At 39.5% G+C, this 21,920-nt stretch overlaps 1 protein-coding gene across 8 annotated transcripts in view; it reads left to right on the forward strand.

Moving 5' to 3' along the window:
- Nucleotides 1–16,393: 16,393 nt before the first annotated feature.
- The window catches only part of ikzf4 (IKAROS family zinc finger 4), a 208,062-nt gene continuing 202,535 nt past the window's right edge, over nt 16,394–21,920 (forward strand). For 2 of the 8 annotated variants that reach the window (XM_072567373.1, XM_072567374.1), the window contains exons 1-2: nt 16,395–16,640; nt 16,939–17,069. The gene's annotated coding sequence lies outside the window, so the exon portion shown is untranslated. Of the gene's footprint in view, nt 16,641–16,938; nt 17,070–21,920 lie in introns of all 8 variants that reach the window. The other 6 variants (XM_072567371.1, XM_072567372.1, XM_072567375.1 and 3 more) reach the window with 6 other exon arrangements.

The following is a 21,920-nucleotide window of genomic DNA, read 5'->3' on the forward strand; positions in this document are numbered from 1 at the left end:
TTAAGGATAGGATTCTTGGCAGTGTGGAGGAACAGTGGGATCGTGGTGTGCAGGTACATAGATCCCTTAAAATGGTCACCAAAGTGGACAGGGTTGTTAAGAAAGCATATGGTGTTTTGGCTTTCGTTAACAGGGGGATTGAGTTTAAGAGTCGTGAGATCTTGTTGCAGCTCTATAAAACTTTGGTTAGACCGCACTTGGAATACTGCATCCAGTTCTGGTCGCCCTATTATAGGAAAGATGTGGATGCTTTGGAGAGGGTTCAGAGGAGGTTTACCAGGATGCTGCTTGGACTGGAGGGCTTATTTTATGAAGAGAGGTTGACTGAGCTTGGACTTTTTTCATTGGAAAAAAGGAGGAGGAGAGGGGACCTAATTCAGGTATAAAAGATAATGAGAGGCATAGATAGTCTCTGGCTATCGACTCTATCTCCCAGGGCAGAAATGGCTAACACGAGGGGTCATAGTTTTAAGCTGGTTGGAGGAAAGTATAGAGGGGATGTCAGAGGCGGGTTCTTTATGCAGAGAGTTGAGAGAGCATGGAATGTGTTGCCAGCAGCAGTTGTGGAAGCAAGGTCATTGGGGACATTTAAGAGACTACTGGACATGCACATGGTCACAGAAATTTGAGGGTGCATACATGAGGATCAGTGGTCGGCACAACATCGTGGGCTGAAGGGCCTGTTCTATGCTATGCTGTACTGTTCTATGTTCTATATAATCTACTGCTTTTCCAGAAGCAGAGTGGACCAATCCTACTGCTTTTCCAGAAGCAGAGTGGACCAATCCTACTGCTTTTCCAGAAGCAGAGTGGACCAATCCTACTGCAGAACTCTTTACTGCATGATTCAGAGTTTTTGAAATACCTAACTTCATCCTGTGTGATATCATCAGAAATTAGAGCAGGAGTATGCCATTTCATCTAGTGAATTTCTGCTGCTTAATAAAATGATGACTAATCTGATTGTTGCAGGCAAGTATGAATTGAATAGTGTAATACAATACATAACTTCCTGCGGCTTGAGTACATTCAATGGAGCCCCTCTCAGCCAATGCATGGAAATGAGACTGAGTACTGATTTTCAGTAATTCCTTCACATCCCCAAATGTTTCAACACATTGAATCTGCTGTATGTAATAGCCAATTAGTTGTTTTGTGACTGCCTTTAAATTTCAGATTTGAGCAGATTTTGCAAAGTAGTTACACTAATTGCCCAAATAACACAATTAGAATAACCTAAGAAATAGACAGATATCACATGACACCAGGTTAGAGTCCAAAAGGTTTATTTAAAATCACAAGCTTTCAGAGTGTAGCCCTTTCGTCAGGTAAAGTAGAGAGAAGTACACAGACACAGAATTTATAGGCAGAGAGATCAAAAGATCATATAAATGGTTTGAGTAGAGTGTTGAATATTAAGTCTCTGCGGGTGATCAAAAGTGTCAGACGGTGTGAGTAAAGTGTCAACAGCTGAATAACAAGTGAAGGGATGACCTACAATCTGATTACACGAGGCAAAGAGATAATTACCAAAAAAAGTGGTTCTCGAGAAAATTAGCTACTTATTACTTTGGTTAGATCCTTGGCATGCGACTCCTTAGCTACAGTCGGCTCTGATATAACACAATAGTTCCATTCCCATGTGATCCCACGTTATAAGAAAATCGTGCAATAGCAGCGCCATTTAAACTAATGGGACTAGGATCGCATTATCGCCAATACAGGTAAGGCAAGTTTGTGTTCGACAAATAATGGTCTAAATTCTTCAATCGCATTATAACCAATACACGTTGAAGAAACACATGTTAGAGTAGAACTGACTGTATCATGTTATAACAGTCATTTGGTTTGTCTCCAGCACGACCTTATTTTTAATTTTTTGTAATTAGCTGCTCAAAATCCTGTTCCAATTTGAAAGGATTACGGATCTGGACAAAGTTGAGTACTCAAGTGGTATGAAGTGTTCGATCAATCAAGTTCAAAGCCTTATAGTTTGAAGGAAGACAATCCAAAACACTTTAAAAACACACATGCAAGCTGAATGTTATGTTTGAGTGGTTGATATATTGTTTCTTCTTTTAAAAAATAGCAAATCACCTGGTATCCTTCAGGTCAGAAAGCAACCACAGAAGGACAACCAGCAAAATTATGCAAAGCATTCTTTTGAAAAAGTTTTGACTGCCATCTAGTTTTCACAGTAGCCCGAGAACACAGTGCTAACAATGCAGGGTTGAATTTTAACTTTGGCGCACCATTCCAGAAATGGGTGCCATTATGATGCTTTGCTTTTCACTGCTTCCCTCCGATTCTAATTAATATTTAAAGCAACAGCACGTACATAATATGCTGGGAGCAACCCACAATCAGTCCACAATAGAACGGGCATGGATGGAGTATAAAGAACCTCTCAGACATACATGTGTCAGGCCCCAACCTTCCTGGTCAGTGGGTCAATTTCTTGCTGTACCCCTTTCAACCTTGGGCTCCCTCAAGCCTCTTGTCCTATCATTCTCCCTCCTTTATTATTCTGTCTTCTCCTCTCTCCCCTACCAATTACATCTAAGCCTTTCACTTTAAAAAATGCCAGAGCCTAGACAGGTCATCCCAACACTTCAGTGATGCCTCCCTGCAGATGGCTTCAGAAGGCCCTCCAGCCTGACCAAATTAGCCAAGAGGGAGATGCCAATGGATGTGATCACCTCTTTGCAATACCTGAGTACAGTGCAGAAAATGGTTGAACGACCTGCTCCAATCTGCCATGATTGCATTTCAGTAAAGGGTCTCTCATGAGAGACCATCAAAAATTTTCCCATCAAAAACTTATATCAGTGAATGGGCAGCTATGGCAGAAATGTGAGTGTATGATTAACTTTAGTGCTACATGACAATTGAGGCCAAAACATATAGGTGTTTGGCTGTTCTTTGCACTTGAATGTCACATGTAAATTACAGGCTATTAGGTATGATAGGGATTCATGCAGACAATGGGCTAAGTTTCAGTTGACATGACCCTAACTGCACATTGTCATGCAGGAGAAACAGATGCATCATGCATCCATGCATCCAGATGGAGGGGAAGTGCATGCCAGTTGCTCTGGGGCTTCCTCTCAGGGCACCTGCAGAGTTTGTGCTGGCTCTTCATGGCCTCTAACATTGACTTAATTTGCTCCAGCAGTAGTGAGGTCAAGGGGTTGCCTTTGCACTAGTTCAGGAGACCCCCAGTAAACTAGAAGCCTCAAGGTCTCACGCCAGCCACAGTCATCCAAAGTGAGATTGAGTAGACAAACTCCAACTCAGCTGCTGCTTTCAGGGTTGCAGCTAGATGGAGCAATAGGAAAAGAAAACTTTAGATACCACAAGTGTAAAGGTGGCATGGCAACCCCTTCTCTACCGGGCTTGTTTGAAAAGTAACTCAAGGGAGAGTGCTTTGGTTTCTAGAATTAGTTGGGGGACATGAAACCTGCAGGCAGGACTATCTCGCTGACCTTCCTGCTTTCTGGAAATAAACCCTCTTGTTGTGTTCAGGGTTAAACCTATTTGTTCTTTGGAAAGAGTGATTGAAAGATATACTGAAGACTGCACTTACTGAGCAAGCTGTGAATGTCAGGACTCTGAGGACAACCGTGCATGATTAGTGACTTGATCACACATCGTGGAGAGTGTCAAGCTTCTGGGAGTGGTCATCAACAACAAGCTTTTTTGGACTCTTCATGTGGATGCACTGGTTACAAAGGCCCAGCAATGTCTCTTCTTCCTCAGGCAGCTGAGGACATTTGGCATGACGGCGAATACCCTTGCCAACATTTATAGGTGCACCGTCAAGACCACTCTTTCTGGAGGTATCACCACCTGGTATAGCAACTATACTATTCAAGATCGGAGACGGTTACAGAGAGTGGTGAACTCGGCCTGGACAATCACAAAGGCCAACCTCCCATCTATAGAATCCGTCTACCAGGCCCGCTGTCAAGGAAGGGCTGCCAGCATTCTTAAAGATCCATCCCACCCTGGTAATGTTTTCTACAACCTCTACCATCGGGGAGAAGATACAGAAACCTGAGCACACACACCAGTCGGTTTTGCAACAGTTTCTACCCTACTGTTGTTAGAATACTGAATGGACTCACAAACTCTTAACATTCACCTGTACCTGTGTTTTTGTTTTTGCTGCTGTTTACCTGTTATCTACTATCTATGCTACTTAACTCAGTGATCTGCCAGTATTGCTTGCAAGACAAAGCTTTTCACTGTGCCTCGGTACAGGTGACAATAAATTCAATTCAATTCAATTCACACATAGAAGAACAAGAACAAGAGGAGTGGACTAGGGTATCACAGATGGACTAGGGTATCACAGCCCCCCTGAATAAAAGTCAGAACATAATGCCATTTTCCTGGCTTCTCTTGTTTCTAAGCTCCAGCCAAATCAATACTGTCCTAGACCCCTCTGAAATATCTTCTTTCTAAAATACTGCGACGCTTTCCTTAACTGATACCACCCTTCCTCTTTCCCTTCCTTTCCTATCTTTCCTGAACACCCAATCCTGTCCTTCCTTCAATTAGGTTTCTGTTATTGTTATATTATAATAATTCCAAATGGCAATCGACATCTGTAGCTCACCAGTCTTATTTAATATTTTCCACACATTTATATACATAGTGTTTCCCTGATTTAGAATGTTTTAATTTCTCACTCCAACTCTATTTAATAACTGACTATTCTCCCTTTTAGTGCTATCTGACTCTCCAAATATTTTGTGCACCATGGTAATACTCTCTCGTATTCTCTGTTGGTTCCACACCCCTGTTAAGTTAGTTTAGAACCTCCCCAAGAGAACTACCAAAACTTTGTGCAAAGGACTAAGTTCTGATTCTGTTCAGGTTTAACCCATGCAGCTTCTCTAGGTTTCATCTCCTCAGATCCTGTCCCAGGCTTCTGTCCTGTGCCATCTTTCCAGCCATAAATTCATTTGCCTTATCCTCTTATTTCTGTACTCATTTTTGTGCTGTGCTCAGCAGTCTGGAGATCACAACTTTTGAAGTCCTCCTTGTTGGTTTCCTGGTGCTTGCTAGATTACAAGTGCAGGACCATATCGACCTCCTACTATATTGTTGGTACCAACATGTACCACAATCTCTGGTTGATGATCCTCCCCCAGAAGAATGTCCTACAGCCACTCTGCAATATACTTGACCCTGACACAAGGAAGACAACACACCATATTGGAGTCATGTCTATAGCACAGGAATGCCTGTTTCTACCCCTAACTAATGAATCACCAATCAGTACATTCAACCATTCTTCTTCCTTCTCTCTTGTACAGTTGGCCCACCTGTGGGGCCATGGACCTAGAGGTGGCTGCACTCATTTGAGGAGCCATCAACCTCACCATTATCCAGAAATGAAAACCAATTTTTGAGCAGGACCACAGGGGACACCTGTACTACCTGGGTTGATTCTTTCAGATTGTCTGGCAGTCATCCATTTCCTATTTGCCTGCATGTCCTTAACTTGTGGTGTGACCACCTCTCTGAAAATTCATGTAACTGTAAGCCTTTGCACCACAGTGACTCCAGGTGCCAATTGAGACCCAAAGCCTGGAGTTCAAGTTTCTGCAGCTGCTAACACTCCCTGCACATGTGTTCATCTAGGTTACGGGAAGTGTCCACGATTTCTCACGTGCTATTTGCTACAAAGTGAAGATTAGAGGTTAATGAATTTAGAGATTAATGAACATTACTCCTATGATATCATTGATTTTTATTTTCAAACTGAGCCCTCTCGTGTAGCTTTTCAACTGCTGGTCTCCTGGAGGCTGATAAACATAGCAAGAGAAAGAGAAAATAATAGAAAACAGTTTCTAGTTACTTATTTTGTCTTCACATGTTGGCCTAATTACTTCTGCTGTTTTCATCTGATTGATCCTATATTGTAAGTCTTGTATATAGTGCACACTTCTAACAATTTCCACATTTACTTAATGTGATTGTTAAACTTGTTGCCCGCATCTATATTATTATAGATACACTGAGTTTCAACACTTAAGGTCTGCTAGTAGTTTACTATTTCTGTTGATCCAGGGTCCTCAAGTTACGCATATTTCTTGCATACTTTCTGTTTCCTGTTTCTTCTGTGAACCAAGTGATGAAGATGACATAAAGACTGCAGAGGGATATAAACAGGTTAATTGAGTGGGCATGAACTTGGCAGATGGAATCTAATGTGAGAAAATGTGATAGTACGTACATTGGCAGGAAGAATACAGAAGCTGAATATTATTTAGATTTTTTTAAAAGCTGTGGAAAGCTACAGCAGAGATGGATTTGGAATACTCATGCATAATTCCCAAAAAGCTAGCATCCAAGTTCAGCAAGTAAGAGGAAAGGTAAATGAATATCTGCCTTTACTTCAAAGGGAATGGAGTATAAAAATAGGGAAGTCTTGCAAAACTGTACAAGGAACTAGTTAGACCATAGCTGGAATAGTGAACAGTTTTAGGCTCTGTCTAAGGAAAGATATTTTGGCATTTGTGGCAGTCCAAATCTTGAGTATGAAGGGACTATCTCATGAGGAGAGATTGAGTAGGTTGGGCTTTTACTCATTGGAATATAGAGGAATGTGACACGACCTTATTGAAACATAAAATATTGTTAAGGGACTTGACAGGGTGGATACGGAATGTTTGTTTGCCCTTGTGGGAGAATCGAGGACAAGAGGGCATAATCACAATACGGGGTCACACATTTAAGACAGAGATAAGGAATTTTTTTTCTTGGAGGGTAGTGAATCTATTGGAATTCTTTAATACACAGAGCTGAAGAGGCTGAATGTAAAGTATATTCATGGCCAAAATAGACATTTTTAATCAGTAAGGAAACAGGGATTCAGGGAAAATGCAGGAAAGTGGAGTTGAGGATTATCAGATCAATAATCTCTGAATGGCACAACAGACTCAATGGACTGAATAGCCTACTACTGCTACGTCTTATAATCAGGTAAAAGGAAAATAACATTTCTCTATAGTAATTCACTTTGCGGGGGACAAGACTTTTGGCCATAAATCATAGATCTTGAAAGCAAAAAAAGATAAGGTGTGGAAAGTACAGATGACTGCCGTCTAATAATCTACCAAACAAAGATGTATGTCACCAAACACAACCAGATGTCTCTGAGATCTGTGCCAAAGCAGCTTACACAGGAAACACAGGATCAGGATTACCAAATACTCTTCAGAAGAACAATCAAGGTTCCAATTGGACCATGGCTGCATGTACCTCTCTGGATCTGCAACAAGAATATTTTTTTCAGGAAAAGGAGAGCTGGACTGGGGAGCTCTTTACCTTCCCACAAGCTGGCTGCCAATTGAAAAGTCCAAACAATCTTCAAAATAGAAGCTGCAACCTATCAATTGTAAAGCCAGACTGGGGCCCTGCAGTAAACAAGCAGTTATAGCAAGATGTGACTTTTCAAGAAACGACTTGTTTAAAAATGTTTTGTTATCCTGTTATTGACCTCTTAAAGAATAATCCAGGTATCCATAATCTTTCAAACTGAAGTCCACAAACAATATTAGCTATGAAACCACAATAACATCATTATCTTTGCTTTGTGTTCAACAAATATATTTCTAGTCCTCAAAATTTATTTTGAATGTTTAAAACAAAGAAGTACGTGGATCTTCCTTTGGTTTTATTCTTTAATTTCTCTTTGTTGCTTTTAGTTATTCACAAATACATTCTTTTAGGTTATAGATTCCAGATACTTTCGTATCGTAGCACCCCCTTTCAATCACAGTATATAAAAAAAATCCAAGAACATTAACTCCCAACATTTAGCTTTCTAAAAATCTTACTTGAAAACAGGATCATTTCAGAAAACTAAAATGAATTGCCACCACCTTAATTACCAATTTTATGTATCTGCAGTATTGGCTATTAGAAATTTTAAAATATTGCTATTCTCATTCCATTTCTACAACTAAACACGTGCTTGCAATATCAACGCTCTGCTCCAGAATTGAGAAACTGGTCACAGTATGTCAGTGGTTTTCTGTTTTTCAGACATATTCGAACACTGCGGTTGGATTTGTGCAAATTTATTTTCTAATCTTGATCAGACTCTTCCTCTTTAAACGGCTTTATTAATGATTTTACTGGAAATACTGTGAATTACAAAGGTCAGGCATGGAGTATAGGCTGCTGACATTTACTATATTAGAATCCTGTCTTCCTGTTTGCATTTTGACTGCACAATGTTCAGAATCTTCTCTGTACAATGAAGTCAGACACTTAATTTATCTAAATATGAAGGATACACACAGCCATTGGGGAAATCCATTTGAGGTTTGTTAGATTGATGAAGTGGCTGAAATACAACTTAGTCTTTTATGTAGAGTAGTGTGCAAATTGGTAGACAGTTGGATGATGCATCATTTTAGAATGATACATTGATCTTAATTTAAATGAGTGACTGTGAAAACTCTTAACCAGAACAGAATTTCAACCATTCTTTATGTGATTTGGCTGGGGTAAGTTTATAGAGGTCTAATACTCAAATCCCAATATTAATTTGTCCACTTGAAAACTTTAACTAATAAGACAACAACATACATTCTAGTGCAGTAACTCAGTAAACTTATAGTAAGTTATAAAAATTTATAATCAACTTATCAAAAAGCAGAGCAATGACTTTACAGGCGTACTATAGCTCTTACTTTCCGGCTGAGGGCACAGGTTGACACCCAATCTCTCTTTCTCTCTCCAATACCTCACAGCCATCCTCTCCTAGTTGGAAATGGGATAACTTCAAACTTTCTCTTTTTTTTGTCAGACAGAAAAGGACAACTTTGTGAATAGCGTTTGTATATTTTTTATAGTGAAACAAAAAAAGACACGTTTGTGAGCAGATTGTATTATATAGATTATACATGTTCTTTCTCGTCCACCACTAGGAACACAACTTCAGACTTTCTCATCTATGTGCCTTCATTATCGAAAGCTGCTGCTTATTAACTCTTTCCAAACCACATCCCTCAATTTTATGAATTACATCAATACATTCTGCTTGCCTAAACTAAGCGAGACTTGTTACTAATTGGTTTAAGGGATGTGTGATTAGTCTCTAATTAGCTGTTCACTGCTATCACCTCCCACTATCTGCTTGTTGGTTCCTTAATGTGTCAATTGTCCATGGATTAATCTGCTTCATTAATTTTGTTATGTGATTTTAGTAAAATAAATATTTATTGCTTCTTTGTTCAAAGGAAATAGCAGGGATATATAATCTGGACTCGACTGATGTCTTGAGTTCGTGTCTTAATCCTTGAGTAATTGATAAAGTTCCCATTAAATGACACACTTACGTATTATGATCAGTTTGCTTTTGGCTAGTTTGATTCTGCTATGTGAAATATTTAGAAACATTTTGTGTTCCTTATATTACCTTAATAACAATAGAGTCTCCGTATCCTACCAGATCATAGGGCTTCTCTCTGACTAGAGAGAGATGACTGGTGATGATTTAACCTGAGGGTCACTACACCTCAGACAAGGAGAGAGGATGAGGAGCAGAATCCTTCATGGTAACCCCAGCTAGTGTGGGAATTGAACCCATGCTGTTGCATCACTCTGCATTGCAAACCAGCCATCCAGCTAACCGATCCCCTTAATACATAAGATTAGAAAGTATGCTAAATTCTACAAAGTTTTTATTAAGGATATGTTAAAATCTAAGGATTATACAACTACAAACTTGACTACATTGTACATTGGTAATTCCATTGCAAAAGTTACATTTAGTCAATTGCAGTATGTTTGAAATACACCAATACATAGCTGTAGTCATGATTCATGGATCATGAAACTAAACAGATGCCCCTCAGCCTTATAGCATGTAAATCTAAAACATTAGATTATCATCTTCACCCTGTTTGCAATCCCATGGTGCATTTCTATGTCAATTGAAGGTAAGTCATGTGATGTTAGAATGTCATGATCTACATTAGCTATACTTAAGCAGAATACTATTATAATAGGTGAATCAATAAATATACTTTCATCATGTGATTATAACTAAACTAAGTCATTTATAAAGTGTTAATTTCAAATATAAGTTCCCTATTAATCCTACAATTCCGCTCCTTGAGGCATTTGATGCTTCACATAATAATTTTCTTATCTATTTTGCAGTTGTAGTTACAATTCTAATTTCTCAAGATTGTGTCATTTATTGCATGCTCTAAGTTAGCTTAAAATAGAAGTTTGGTTCCTCATGGGATATCTGTCCTTACTGTGTTTAAATTACTTGTTGTGACATGTCATACAATAAGTGTTTGTGTGAAGGTAAGGGTAGCTCACTGATTTATTTGCTTTTACCCCACATATCATATCATATAAAATGGTGAATGATTCCAAGCTATCTCACGCATGCTGCTCAATTAAAATTGGATGAGCTGATGCAAAAGATATGGTTCTGATCATACTGACTCTACTTTAAATACTTTGCATACTATTTCTCTTTGCTACATATGATAGCTCTTGTTCTATCTTTCCACTCGTGTAATTGCAACCAATAGATAAGTCACTAACCATTCTACTATCAATAAAAGATGAAATTCACTCATTTTCTAAGTCACAAATATTATTTGCAACTTGAGGAAGGCATTGAAATCACTCTCTTTCAATCTTTCACTTTTATAGGACAAGACTACCATCACCCCCTGTCTTATCAATGTTCTTGATCACTCTTTCTTTAACCTTTTAAGTGTGATGATCTGCTTAAATCACTGACATAATATTTGTGTAATATTTTTTGGATTTCAGTTATCTATTTCTATGTTAAAATTCACCATATCCTACTATCCATAATCTCGATTCAAATTTATGCTCCTTAATTTGGTTTGTTCTTCTCAAGTTTCCCAGATACAGATTACTTCACCCAATACCATTAAACTATCATCATACATGGACTCAAAATTTTTCAGCTGTCCCTTCATCTATATCCATCCTGAGGATACTTCTGACTAAGTGTTTGTACTCCTAAGCCCTTAATAATTCAAATCCAATTTTTTTTTGTTCTGTAATTTTGTTCACTTCAGCTTTCAGTTTTTAGGCAATTTGATTCAGTCCAGGCAATATAAAGGACGCTTGAAGGCACTGGATACTGCAAAGGCTACAGGCCCTGACACTATTCCAGTAATAGTACTAAAGATTTATGCACCAGAACGTACAACACCCAAGCTGTTCCAGTACAACTGCAACTAGGTCAACAATTTAGTGTGGGCAGTGATCTACTTGATAATTATAGAAAGTCGTGACTTTGGGAAAACAGCCTAGCAAAACTTTTAGTGAGATAAGAAATGGAATTTATTGCCCTATATTACTGGAAAACCTGATTTTGGAATAGACTTGTGCTGATGATTGCCTAGCGATCCTTTTTAGTCTTGGTTTCTGTTTCAAAAAGCTTTAAGGGAGTCAGAAACAAGCAAACCTCTAAAACTTGAAATAAAAGCAGGAAGACACTCTCCCTCTCTCTTGGCTGAACTAGTTGTGAACCTGATAAAATTTCCATATCACGGTATTTTGACTGCCTTCTAATTGTTCAGAATCTGAATTGTGATCACTTTTCAAAGATTTGGAACTAGTTGGTGTTTTGTTTGACCTGAAGCTAGTTTGGAAGGCCTTCTATCAGTCTACAGCTGTTAACAATGCAATTTGTCATTAAGAAACCAGGTGGACTATGAGAATTTGTGAACTTCCATTTTCTGTTTTTCAGACAATAAGGATATTTTTCTTTGGCCCGTTTCAAAATATTTGCACAGATTCTTTGTTGTCATTTTGCTATGTGGGTTTGTTTGTGCGAGGATTAAAAGGGGATAATTCTGGATTATATCCAGTTTTGTCACTTGTTTTTAGAAATGACTTTTATTTTATAATACATTATTTTTAAGTTCATCAAAAACACCTGAGAAATTTCTCTTTTATTCTGGATAGCAGTCCCAAAGTGAAACAGTTGGCCATTCTGATGACAGAATCAAAACATTACACAAATAGTGTGGCTCACGGAGTAGTGGGGCCTGGTTACTAGCACACTCCTCTTGTCATTGTTGCGACATGAAAGGATGCAGAAGAAATTTAACACAATGGTTCCAGGGATGAGGGATTTTAGCTACAATGTTAAATTGGACAAGCTGGGCTGTTCTCCTTGAAGCAAAGAAGGTCCGGGGAGATTTGATATTGGTGTTTAAGATTATGACATTTTTACATAAAAGGTAGACATTGGAAAGTTTCCATTAAGGACAAGGACTAGGGGCAGAAAGTTATGTTTTTGGGCAGGGTACAGGGTAAAATATGAGGAAGAATGTTTTTAAATCAGTGAGTAGTGATGACATGGAACTCACTGTTGATAAAGCAGGGAAATGAGAATGACTGGATTACTCTACAGAGACTAGGTATAGAATTGAAGGGCTGAATAACCTCTTTCTGTGCTGTTTGAAATGACCCTTTGAAATATTGCAATAGGATCTTTTACATCCGCCTTAGAGAGAAGCTAAGGTCTTGCTTTAATGTCTCGCCTGAAAGGCTGTGTAGCACTCCCTCAGTGGTATGCTGGAATATCAGCCAAGATCCTTGTACTGAAGTCATCGGAGCAGAATGAACTCAGATCCTTCTGACATGTAGGCTAAACTATGGCTGATGCCATTAATGAAGTTCAGCTTTGTTAACTCTGAATTGTGGTAAGTTACTTGTAATTCTGACAATGTTCCCTATCAGTTTAGAAGGTATAATAGCAAGCAGCTGAGGGGATATGTTGTTTGATATAATCTGCCAGTTACTGGGACATGCTTCAGACATATCTAGCATCACACTGGCACTGAAGTAAATGTACCACATGGCTGTTCACAACAAGTATGGTACTGACTATACCCACCATTCCACACTTGCAAAACTTACAACACTGTTTCTACATTAGATTCTGCAATTGGACAACATTTGCTGAGTGTGTGAAGAATCATGCTGACAATCAGTGTATGATTGTCACTTAGGCTTGCAGTGTGTGGTGCATTTGTCTGTACTAGAAGCTACATACATTCATCCACGGGACCAACATTGCCCCAAACTTTATTAATGACCGCGCAGGCTTTCAAGACCCATGAACAGCACTGACTTCCAGAACTGGAGTAATCAGTGTGCTGATGCTGATTGCCATGCGCAGAACGTCAGAGTGGCTGCATGTGAACACAGCCATGCAGCTCCTGGGGAACAATGCATGGGGCTATATTCTTTGTAGACCAATTTTGCCTGTTTCAACTCAACAAAATAAGTGACAACCATTCATTTCATTTCTTAGGGCATTACCTCGACCAATCAGAGTCAATCTGCCTTTTTTAAAATTCAAACAAAGCCTGGCTGTTAACTGTCAATCATCATTAACTGATGTATTCTCCATGGGAATACCTCTACAAAACAGAGTCCACTAGGTGACTAATCAGCACTCTCACATAGTATAAATGTTGATTTTCCATTAAATTTGTATTCTTGCAAATTATTCTGATGAGTACATGATGAAAAGCTTTGAAAACGTGTCTTTTTTAAGTAATGCTAAAGATTAATATATTTATAGTGATGTCAAGCTTAGATTATATAGATTGGCTTGATCAACTGTTACAAATGTAGTATGAAAAGATTTTAAAATTCCTTTTAGAAAGTTCTTCAAAATGTAGGCAATTATGCAAAATATCCTATTTGTTTTATTTCCTTATATAATGACTACATGAGCAGAAATCTTTGAAGATCAACAGTCATGACTTTGGATGGTCAAAGATGGCCAAGTCTTTTGAAGATCAAGCAATTTATTTCAGGCAATTAGGCAATCAAAATGTTGGCAATTTTAACAGTTTTCGAAGAGAAAATGAGGACTGCAGATGCTGGAGATCAGAGCTGAAAATGTGTTGCTGGAAAAGCGCAGCAGGTCAGGCAGCATCCAAGGAGCAGGAGAATCAATGTTTTGGGCATGAGCCTGAAGAAGGGCTCATGCCCGAAACGTCGATTCTCCTGCTCCTTGGATGGTGCCTGACCTGCTGTGCTTTTCCAGCAACACATTTTCAACAATTTTAACAGTTTGGTCAACAAAGGCCTGCTGCAGGCACATTTCCTTGACTTCATCATTATAGAATCCCTACAGTGTGGAAATAGGCCATTTGACCCAACAAATCCACACCGATCTTCTGAAGAATAACCCACCCAGACTCATTCCCTTACCATATTACTCTACATTTACCCCTGACTAATGCACCTAACCTATACATCCCTGAATGCTATGGGCAATTTAGCATGGCCAAAAACTTGCACATTTTTGGATTATGGGCAGAAACCGGAATATCCAGAGGAAACCCATGCAGACACAGAGAGAATGTGTGAACTCCACACAGACAGTCACCCAAGGATGAAATCAAACCCGGGTGCCTGGTGCAAGATCCTGGAACTTCCCACCTAACCACAATGTGGGAGCACCTCCATCAAATGGATTGCACTGTAGGATAAGGCTATTTAGCAATTTCTCAAGGGTACTAAAGGATTGACAATAAAATTCAGTCTTGCCAGTGACATCCAAGTCCCAAGTATTAATTATGAAAATACAGCTGAAAAACTTGTAATGAGAAATTGCTAAGGAAATTGCTAAACTCTCATCCTTTCAGATAAGGCAGACAAGGGCATGTAGCTGCAGCAGGAGCTGTGTGCCTCCACACTTCAATGTCTGCTCCAGCAGCCTTCTTATTCTTAAGGAAAGTAGTCAGCCTCCACTGCCGTCAAACCAAGACCAAAGTCACCTCAACCAGCTTCATTGAGCTGCAGTACACAGATGTTGCTTGTGTACATGCAATCTCAGAGATGTACTCCAGACCATCCTCAGCACCTATACAGAGGCATATGAGAGCATTGGTCTCACTCTGAAAATTTGCAAGATGAAGAGTCTTCCACCAACCTGGCCTGGCATTGCGGAGGGAACCCCTGATCATCAAAGTCCACAGGGAGGCCTCAGAGAATGTTGACTACTTCCAATACCTCAGGAGTGTCCTGTTGGCTAAAGCAGCTATTGATGAAGAGATCCAGCACTGCCTCTAGTGTACTAGTGCAACCTTCGGCTGCCTGAGGAAAAGGGTGTTTGAGGACAATATCAGATCCAACACCAAGATCATGGTTTATAGAGCGGTGGTGGATTCCACCCTCCTATATAGCTGTGAGACATGAACTGTATACAGGCACCTCAAGGCATTACAGCACTGCCACCAATGCTGCTTGCGCAGGATTTTGCGAATCTACTAGGAAGAAAGATGCACTAACACTAGCATCCTCGACCAGGCCAATATCCCCAGCGTCGAGGCACTGATGACCCTTGATCGGATACGATGGGCTGGGCACATCGTTCGCATGATCAACATGTGTACATCTCTATGACTCTATGAGTGCCTCAAGACTTGCCACCAGGAAAAAGCAGAAGTCAGGAGAAAATAGGGCAAGGAACGTACAACCACACCCCATCCACCCCTTCCCATGACCCCCTTCTGTAACTAAGTCTTCAGAAGCCACATCGGTCTGTCCATCCACCTACCGACTCACCCTGAGAGTGGAAGAGAGTCATCCTCATCTGCAAGGGACTGCCAATGATGACGAAGATTATCAATCTACCAAAAAAATCTATAATTTGGAAATTTCATGTAGATATGTCTGAAATCAGAAAATGCTTGAAATATTCGACAGGTTAGGCAGCATCTGTTGAGAGAAAGAGTTAATGTTTCAGGTCTGTAATCTTCTGTTTAGATCTTGTTTATCTAGGTACATATTGTATTATATTTCCTCTTCATTCAATGAAAATTCAATGCTAAACATGAAAGATCTTAAATTACTATCTTGTTTTTGTTTTGAAATAATTCTCATCTTGTCCACATTTTGGGGAATAGTGTAAATCACTGAATCCTGACTTTCCAATACTACACGCTCCTGAATACAATTAATTTTGCGTTTTCGAAGCAAACTACTACAGATGCTGGAATCTGGATTGGAAACAAGAAATGCTGGAGATCACAGCGGGTCATGCAGCATCCGTGGAGAGAGCAAGCTAACATTTTGAGTCAAGATTACTCTTCATTAGAGCTCTGATGAAGAGTCATTTAAATTCAAAGCGTTCGCTTACTCTCTCTCCATTGGCTGCTGCCTGACTAATTTTGCGTTTTATGTGGCAACTGGCCTGTAATTTTGGCAAAGAATGTAATGTGTTCACTTGAATGTTTCCGTTAATATGAATGGACGGTTGCAGTGAATTGTTTTGCAAAAAAAAAGATTTGTCTGTTTTTGTAAGTCAGACAAGATCTAATTTGATTTCCTCCAGGCTTCCAACCGCTAGCGTTGGTGTCAATTTCGATCAGTGTATCAGCGATCTGCTTGTCACCCTTGCTCTCGGTATGAATTGATTCGGTGGAGTTTGGCTACTCGCCCTGGTAGTGTTATGAATTTTTTTTTGTCGTTCTGCTCGCTTCCCTGTTGCTCGGAAGTTATGGCGGAAGTTGTTCGCTGACTGGAATTCAATTGCTCGAAGCCGAGCGGAGGTAATGCTGCTGTATCTGTAAACGCTAATTTTTGAGGTAAAAACCGGCTTTTATTCAGTTCTGAAGCGAGTGTTTAAACACGAAATCAAACGGTACATAAAATGTCGGTCCGCGTCGCGCTGTCAAGCGAACGAACCCGCGGCCTAACATTTATTCACTATTATCTTCTGAGGGAGGAGGGTGGGAGTGTTTGTTTTGCAAATCTACCTGCTTCGGGAACAAATTCAGCAAACTTTGTTTGCTTTGTTTTCTGCGTTTTTACTGTAAAAATATAAAACGAGAAATGCAATGTTAAAGCTGCCCGCTTTTCGAGACGTTTGTCTCCTTTTCTCAGTCAACCGCACCTGCTACCGGAAGTCTTGCCTCTCCTTCGTGATCATTGGTGCCTCTGGGGAATTTGCGCTCACTGATTGGACGGCCACGCTATCGATCATCCAAGGGGCGGGACGGTTGGCGCAGTTAAGTGTGAGTTTGCAATAGGTTCTTAATCAAGGGAATGTGAATCTAATTTGGTAGAAAGTGAGGATTTGGCTCTCGTGGGATTAAAGATGTTATATTGCAGTCAGGGAATCCCTCTGAGGAGACGGCTGATGTCCTATATTATGGTTCTGAGTCCGAGAGCTATTGAGTGTTGCAGGTGTGCTGTTAGTCATGAAGATTCTCTCTTGTCTCCTCTTCTCCCCAATTACTCGAGAAGTTAAAGTCAGCGACAGTGTGATCTCTGTTTATTCTGTTCAAAGTGCATCTAAATCCATCTGGTGAAGCTATTTGTGGCGTTTGATGCTTCACGCACGTATTTTAGTCCTCAGTATTCAAAATGTCTGGAATGAGGCCTTTTGTGTGACACCACATTCCTCGCCTGTTGGAATTCAATTTTAAAATCCATTGTCGAACGGAGTGGGGAATGTAATACGTAAATGTAACATGAGCGATTATACACCCACATCTTAAATAGTGATAATATTATCTGCAGAACGCGAACAAAAGTATGGGATTGTAGGTCTGTGTACTGGTCACACCAGTGCAAAAAATAAATCCCCAAATATCCAGGGTAATTGTGAATACATTGTGTGAAGATGTCTCTTGCATACTGCAACTGCATTATATGCCCAGCATTTGTATGCAGTTAGAGTAGTGGAAGCAATGACAATGCAGTCCTCTAATTTTTATGTAGAAGTAATAAGATAATGAATAAATCCAGCCTTATTTTCCTGAAATATGGTTATGCTTGCCTGATGACTAAACAGTTTTATTATTTTGATAATTGAACATTAGTTAAATACTATTATTGTAGCTTGCGATCGTAGAAGTTGTAAGAATGAGCTTTTAAGCATATTCTGTCGATTGTGACTGATTATCAAGTACTGATTGAGGCAGGGCTGTTCGCAAATTGTTTGTCTCCAAACCCTCAAAGTTTTATGCAATTAAATAGTTGAGTTAAAAGTATGAGAGTTCAAGTATAGGTTTTTAAAAAAATGGTCCACCTATCTACATCATAAACTCTTGCGGAGGTAATAAGACTTCCAGACTCTGCCAGGGCCACTATGTAATTCACTATTGACTGTGGAAACAAATACGAGTTGTTTTGCCTTCTGACTGTTAAATAACTTTCACTTGTCAAAACCCCAGAGCATGAATATTTGAACAAAGTAAGGTTGCGGGTGTACGGAAATAAAACCTCTTAGGTTCAAAATAAATGCATATTATTTTAACTATTGGAAAGTATTGACATGGTGCTAGATATAATATTCTTTATAGTTGTTTTCAGAAATTTGAAAAAAAGTGCAAAGCTTCAGTAAGCTACCTGTGTAGACACAATGACCTGAGACTGAGCAATTTGACATGACCTAGTATAATGCTGCAGTGAGCATTTGTTAACTGTTTCAAGAATCATACAGAATGGCTACTTTAGCAGTGTTGGGTTATGTCTCTAAACTTTCTTTTGCATTGATGTGTTGTAAAGTGTCCCTTTAAGTGTTGGCAAATTTCACAGTCATTTTTGGAAACATGCGTGTAAAATGTTTTCATCTTTTTCCTGAAGTATTTTGCTTCTTTACCAAGTAAATTGGTTGCTTTCTGATATCTGTATGTTGTGCATGTGATATAAAATGGCTGAGGATATGAGATACAGCAAACACTATCAGCCTTGACAACATCCTGGCTGAAGACTTGTGATTCAGAACTGGCAACATCAGTAGTCAAGCTGTTCCAATACAACTACAGAACAGATAGCTACCCAACAATATGGAAAATTGCCCAGGTATGTCCTAAATGCAAAAAGCAGAACAAATGCAATTTGGCCAGTTTACAACTCATTGGATGACTCGTGATCATCACTAAAGTTGTGGAAGGTGTTGTCATCAGTGCTATCTACTGTACTTAGAGAGCAATGACCTCATGTGGCATTAACGAGCCTTGGCACCATTGAAGTCAATGGGAACTAGTGGGAGGTGGTTGAATACTCTACTGATTGGAAGATGGTAGTTTGAAGCTGATCATCTATTTTCCAGGACGTTGTTACAGAAGTTCTTCAGGGTCTTGTTCTAAGCCTAACCATCCTCATCTGCTGCACCCTTAGACCTTCCTCCATGATGAGCTAAGAGGTGGAGATTTTGCTGATGCTTGCATAATGTTTAGTGCTATTCATAACTTGTCAAATACCAAAGCTGTCCATGGCTGCACTCATCAAGACCTGAATAACATTTGGCTTTGATCTAAGACATGATGAGCAACATTCGCACCATACAAATGCTAGGGAATGACTTTTTCAACAGAAGAGAATGTAACCTTTTCTCCTTTTAACTTCAATAGTATTATCATTGCAGAAGCCCCCACTACTAAGATCCTGAGGGTAACCATTGACCAGAAACTTAACTGGGCTAGCTCAATAAATATTGTGACTGCAAGAGCAGGTTAGAAGAAAAATCCAGCACAAAGTGGCCAGCTTGATTTTCACCCATATGTCGCCCTTAAACGTTCACTTCCTCCAACACTGACCCACCGTGTACAGCATCTACAGAATGTACTGCAGCAACTCTAGACTTCTTTGTCAGCATTTTGTAAATCTGAAACTTCGAACATCTAGAAGAACAAAGGCAGCAGGTACATGGGAACACTACTTGTAAAGCCCTCTCCAATTCAGGAGGAGATGTTGACCTAATCGTAATGTCACTGGATTAGTAGTCTTAAAAACTTAAACTAATGTTCTGGGGACATGGCTTCAAATCCTACTATGGCAACTAGCTGAATTTAAATTGAAAATGGTGGCCATTTGTTGTCTATCTGTTTTGAGGGGAGGAATTCTGCCTTCCTTATCTGGTCTGGTTACATGTAACCCTTAGGCTCGCTAACCATTGAAGAGTAATTCAGGATGGGAAACAAATTCTGACCTTGTCAGCGATAGTCATATCCTATCAAAGAACTTTCAAAGTCTCTCACCATCTTAACTTGAAACTATATCACAATTTCTTCACTGCTCCTGTGACAGAATCCTGGAACTCCTTTCCTAACACCACTGTGACATGGCAGTCCATCTGGTAGAGATAATGAAGTTTGAAGAAGGCACCTTCTTCAACACCAACTTCTCGAGCAGCTATGGATGTTCTTGACTGTGATGCTCATTTTCTGAGATCAAAATTTGGAACAAAAAGTAGTGCTTCCTCAAATGTTAGGGTTGAGTGTATTTGTTCAAATTTGACAGCAGTGAAGGGAAAGATTATTCCAGGTGTGGTTAAGGTTGGTTTCTGCTTAATTTAGTTCAAGGACTGACAAGTTTACATTTGTCCAGGGTTACTGAAGGATTATGTGAATATTACATATGCTAATTGAACAATGCTTATGTACCTGTATTGGATTGGTACTGTGAGGTGTACATGTTGCATTTGAACTCCAATGTGCTGCTAACAAATTTATTTTCTATTGGTTTCTGTTGCTCTGGTTATTCTGATGTACATTCTTAATCTGTAAATTGAAGCCACATGTAGTTGTTGTGTGTTGGGGAGGCTAATTTCACCTAGACACACATTTTTAAAAGTATATATTTTAACATTATTTAGGTATTCCCTGAATCATCTATGACCACATGTTGATAAGTTTTGTAATGCAGTAGCTCCCATCTCCTGTTGCTACACTGCAGCATCTCCTTTTGGTGATGAGGAATAATTAGAATGTGGTAACTTTACATGGGCAATTTTCACACCAAATATGGCTGTAGGCATTTACTGTCCACATACAAATTTAATATATACTGTATTTGTTTCTGTAAACAGAAAGGAGAACTCAGTAATCATGATTAAAATTTACTGCATTGATGTAAGCAGTGTTTTTAACCTATTAATTGCCTCATCTTGTCTTCATCTGTAGAATGTGAGAATACTTTCTTTTAAAAGTCATTGACCTGAAATGTTGTTCAGCGCTTTCAACAACATAATTTATTTTCAGACTTGACAACATCTGAAATATTTGCTTTTTGTTCTGTTTAATTCGCTTTCACTTCTACAAATGTTTGTTGGTTGGAGTCATACCTGCCACATAGGAAGGTGGTTGTGTTTGTTGGTCAGTCATCTTGGAGAGTCATACAGTATGGAGACAGACCCTTTAGTCCATGCTGAACATAATCCCAAACTAAACTAGTCCCACCTACCTGATCCTGGCCCATATCCCTCCAAACCTTTCCTGTTCATGTATCCATCCAAATGTCTTTTAAACATTGTAATTGGACCCACATCCACCACTTCCTCAAGAAGTTCATTCCGCACGCGAAGCACCCTCTGTGTAAAACATTTCCTTTTTGTGTCTTCTTTTAAAATCTCTCTCCTCTCATCTTAAAAATATGCCCCCCAGCCTTGAAATTTCCCATCCTAGGGAAAAGACAACTACCATTAACTCTATCTATCCCTCCTCATTATTTAATAAACTTCTATCAAGTCATCTCTCAACCTCTTGCGCTCCAGTGGGGGGAAAAAAAGTCGCGGCCTATCCAGCCTAACTTTATAACTCAAACCTTTCATACCCAGCAACATCCTGGTAAATCTCTTGTGAACCCTCTCGAGATTAATAATATACTTCCTATAACTGGGCAACCAGAACTGGGCACAGTATTTCCAGAAGAGGCCTCACCAATGTCTTGTACAACCTCCAACATAATGTCCCAACTTCTATACTCAAAGGACTGAGCAATAAAGGCAAGCATGCCAAACGCCGCCTTAACCACCCTGTCTATATGTGATGCAAACTTTAAAGAATTATGTACCTGCGCCCCAGGTCCCTCTGTTCTACACCACCACCCAAGGCCATACCATTAATTGTATAAGCCCT

The sequence above is a fragment of the Chiloscyllium punctatum genome, chromosome X, assembly GCF_047496795.1.
Source record: "Chiloscyllium punctatum isolate Juve2018m chromosome X, sChiPun1.3, whole genome shotgun sequence".
Taxonomy (NCBI): domain Eukaryota; kingdom Metazoa; phylum Chordata; class Chondrichthyes; order Orectolobiformes; family Hemiscylliidae; genus Chiloscyllium; species Chiloscyllium punctatum.